This window comes from Setaria viridis, chromosome 9 (assembly GCF_005286985.2).
Source record: "Setaria viridis chromosome 9, Setaria_viridis_v4.0, whole genome shotgun sequence".
Taxonomy (NCBI): Eukaryota; Viridiplantae; Streptophyta; class Magnoliopsida; order Poales; family Poaceae; genus Setaria; species Setaria viridis.
In genome coordinates, this window is record NC_048271.2 from 21,485,312 (window position 1) to 21,489,877 (window position 4,566).

At 51.4% G+C, this 4,566-nt stretch overlaps 1 pseudogene; it reads left to right on the top strand.

The window, feature by feature from the left end:
• Positions 1 to 472: 472 nt before the first annotated feature.
• Positions 473 to 3,829, top strand: LOC117835432 (coniferyl alcohol acyltransferase-like; annotated as a pseudogene).
• The last annotated feature ends 737 nt before the right edge of the window (positions 3,830 to 4,566 follow it).

The window sequence follows — 4,566 nt, forward strand, 5'->3', positions numbered from 1 at the left end:
AGGTCGTGTGCTACACTTCCCACAATGATGTGACTGAAGGTTGTTTATCTATTTACCTTACCTACTCTCTCTAAGTAATCAAATTTTTAAATTCCAGTGACATTTGACCGGAAAAGAATTTAAATTTTCTAAAATTTCAGGAATGTCGCGTTTTTTGAAGGGGGCCAAAAAAAATTTATATCGGAATTGAAAACCCTGGCCTATATAACACGAAGCCGTGAGCCTGAGAAGGCATCACGTTCCACCTAATTTCACATTGGAAGCACAAAAGATGCTTTGTTTCTTGCATTGGAAAGTTGACTGAATTATCTTTCCTCGAGATTTGGTTATCCAACGACGGGATATCTCTGTTAACTATTTGGTTGTAGCCCTATATATGGGTTCACATTTTGCAGCGTGACATTCATCCAAAGAGACGTCGAACCATACACTGTAGCCTGAGAGGTTCGTGCTGATAGGATACTGGAAGAAAATGGCGACACCTCAGGTTCGTAGCTCTGAGTTGCAAGTCCGTGTCGTGAATCGACGCCTTGTGAAAGTGTCCGACCACCCCAAGGAGCCGCGAGCGGATGTAATCACTGTCTCCAACCTTGACCTCATCCCAAACACCTACCAGACCTCAGTATTGTGCATCTACCCCAAGCCTCTCACCGGAGACTTCGACGCCGTGGTTGCCGCCTTCGAGGCCGGCTTACCATCCTTGCTCGACCACTTCTTCCCACTGATTGGTCGCAGTGACTAACCCTGGTTCCGGCCTACCGGAGATCCACTGCCGCAACCAAGGCGCGGAGCTTGTCGTCGGCGAAGCCGAGGTGCCCCTTCGGAGCCTGGACTTCGGCCTGGCTGACGAGTCCTTGAAGAGGATCTTGGTGCCGTACGCCGACGACGTCCTGCTATCGGTGCAGCTCGTGTCGTTCGCCTGCGGCGGCTTCTCGGTGGCATGGAGCAACAACAACCTCGTCTTGGACGGGAACAGCGCGATGAGGCTCAGCTGGACAAGCTCGGAGCTCGCCTGTTCCGGGACGATCGCCGCCGTGGGAGCCCCGAGCTACGACCACTCAGCGCTCCGCCCCCGTGACCCATCGTCGTACGTAGTGGCGGATCCAGGATCCGAGCTGCCCAGGCTGCAGCCCAGGTCCAAGGCTGGAAAAACAGTGGAGATCTAAGAAAAATTATACAACTAATAGAGGTGCAAAACACTTAATTAATCTTATATTAAGTTTGGATCAGCCCCCCTCTTGGTCAATACGGAAGAAAATTGGGTGTAGACTGGATGCAAAATGCATCGGGTGCTCGGGTGCATATCCAGTCCACCCGCGCGACGCGTGGACGCCCCTTCCATCCGATGGACTGCGTCGCACATGCGCTCGTTCCTCGTCCTCACGGAATCGCCTCGGCTCGGCTCCCAGCCAGCTTGCCCCGACGCCCAAGCAAGATGAGCCGCTCGGCCTGCGTTTCCTCGCCTCAAATAGATCGTGCCACTCCTCCTTCCGTCCTTCGTCCTTCTCCTGCGCCACAGCCGTGATCCCAGGTTGCCCGCCGCCTCCTCAACTGAACATTCAGTAACAGAGACTTTGGATCCAGGGGATGATTTTTTCTGGTTCTCCAGTGTTTCTTCTCCAATCACTGGAGCACTTGGTTCCCCATAACTCAATAGTGCTCCAAGAAGAAGTGCAGTTAACAGGAACACTGGAGATGAAGACATAAGGAAAGTAAACAGAGAAGGGCAAAGTTTGTGCAGGAACAGCAACAGAAGTCCAATGCCAAGTACTACAGGCTAGTCACAAGCAGATTGATAGCCAAGTCTGATAGAAGGATACACTATTCTCTTGATGTGGAACATAAGATTGTTCATATCAAATGGCATCTTTGTCTCCATGAATTCAGCCCTGAGATACAGATATATGCTGGAAATAGATAGAAGGAAGCAGATCAGTATGGTAACAGTTGGGGGAAATAAAGATGTAGTTCTTTAACAAGATGATCATAACACTGATATGAAACAAATTAAACTGAATGGAGCTGATTTCTAAATCTAGTAGCACCATAGAGTTAACATGCTTGTGTGCAACAGGAGTAGCACAGAAGAGGGAAAACTAACAACAAAATGCTAAAAATTAAGGCAGGAGAAGTGAAAGTTGAGAAAAATTTGCAAATCAACTTAACTGAATGAAAATCACGCAGAAGGAAATAAAGATGTATGAAACATGAAGCATGTGCCTTTCCACCGACGAAGCATCCAACAATGGCTCTCAAGGAAAAAAGAGCAGTATGCACAGTGCAAGAAACAAAATTCATCACACAAGAACCGGGAAACTCACCTACCTCGACGAGACGGCAAGTCTGTCTCCTGGAGAAGGACGAAGGACGGAAGGAGGAGCGGCTCGATCTGTTTTGAGGCGAGGAAATGCAGGCCGAGCAGCTCGTCTTGCCTGGGCGCCGGCGCAAGCTGGCTGGGAGCCGAGCCGAGGCGATTCCATGAGGACGAGGAACGAGCGCATGCGCGACGCAGTCCGTCAGATCTACGCATCGCGCGGGGGGACTGGGTATGCACCGGATGAAAACGCATCCGGTGTGCACCCAATTTTCTTCCGTCAATACCTGGGTGCAGGATCGTACCGGAGATTTTGAGGCCCTGGAGCAAACCAAGAAATGGGGTCCTATATATACTATATACTATAGTAGTGAAACACAAATATTAAGATATATTTGAATTTCAGTATGTGAGTAATAAGTACATGGTTTTTTCATACAAAGAACTGCAATATGAAATTACGTACTCATGTTATAGGATTAAAGGACGAATATTACGTACTAATATCTTCTTAACCTCTAGTTAAAGTTCAATAGTTAGAGCCCCTAATGTTTAGGCCCGGCTCGATCGCTCCAGTTGCGCTGCCTGGACCTGCCTGGGTCCGCCCCTGGTCGTACGGATCCTCTCTCGACGAGATGTTCACGCCGTTCGACGACGCCCACCTTGTCAACGTCCTGACGGCCAGGGACAGCGTCGTGGAGAGGCTGTACTACGTCGAGGCGCAGGACATCGCGAGGCTGAAGGCCATGGCGAGCGGCGGAGAGGCGGGTCAGCGCGCGTCGCGAGTCCAGGCGGTGTCCACGTACCTATGGAAGTCCTTAGCGGCCGCCGTGGGCGGCGCATCCAAGCGTGGGCCCAAGGCGACCTGCCGCATGGGGTGGTCAGGTGGTGGGTGGACGCGCGGCGGCGGGTCACGTCGCCGGAGCTCCGCGCGGCCATGCGCGACTAAGTGGGCAACGTCACGCCCTACGTGGTAGGGGAAGCGGCCGTGGCAACGATACAGCAGGAAACCATGGCCGGCGTCGCGGCCATGGTGCGGGACGCCATCACCTCCGTCGACTACGACGAACGCGTCCAGGAGCTCGTGGACTGGGTGGAGGAGCACAAGGGCGAGGATGTCGTGGAGAAGGCGACGGTGGGGCTCGGCCGACCCTTAGCCAGAGGGTGTGGGCCTCGCTCCCTCTCGACACGGACTTCGGCTTCGGGCACGCCGCTTTGGCCATGCCGACCTGGGCGAGCGAGGGGCTCTGCTCGGCCAACCTCGTCGTCACCGCTCATCCGGGAGGCAACGGTTCGTGGATTATCAGCGCCGACTTGTGGGCACGCTCGCCGCCGCGCTCGAATCCGATGAGCTGCGTATCTTCAAGCCTCTCACGGGCTCACGGCGGAGTATCTTGGTGCCTAGCTACCTGCCTAGCTAGGCGCCTGAATGCTTGGTTGGGCGGCTTGAATGCTTGGTTGCGCGGGGAGTACAGGCCGAGGGATCTTCGGTGATTGCTGTGACATGCATGAGTTTGTTACATGCCTTTCCTCTCCCTGCCTCTTTCGATCTGACATCTTCTGAAATAGCTTCCTTTTCTATTGAAATGAAAATAAAGGTCTCGAGTTAACAACCATAGCAAAAAAAAACTTATTAATTAATGTAAGTACATCATCTGTGTTGGTGATGTGCTGGTTGTTAGAATTAAAATTATTCTATTCGTAAAGAGACACCTTTAAATATCTTTTAACCTCGAAACGGCATCGGCACCATATATAATTAAATATGAAATATTCATTCTTTCAATTTCAATCTCTTTGTTCATTTACATTCCCGCATAGATTGATTTTTAATTGCTAATCTGTCGCGCATCGCTCACTGAGTTGGCCCGGGATATCGGAAACGTGGAGTTCAACCGTCAGCCTCTAGAGGCCCCTCATCATCGACGACCCGACAGAGACGCGGCGGCAACGACGACGTTCACCCGCATCACGTGCAAAACGGCATCAACGAGACGGCGACAGAATTTGCACCATTAAACACACGGAAAATAGAGCAAATATAGGCTATTTGCTTCTCTGCCTATGGGAGCAGAAGGATTCAACAAACCGTACATAGCCATTTTTCGTCAGAGACAATCTCACCATGATGTTATATTCTTGCTCGTCATTCCTCGACTTCGTCGTCGTCGATCCGAACAACGACCATGGGAATGGGAGCGCCCTTGCCGGAACCAACAAGTCTGGCACAACACAATTCGCACAACGAATCA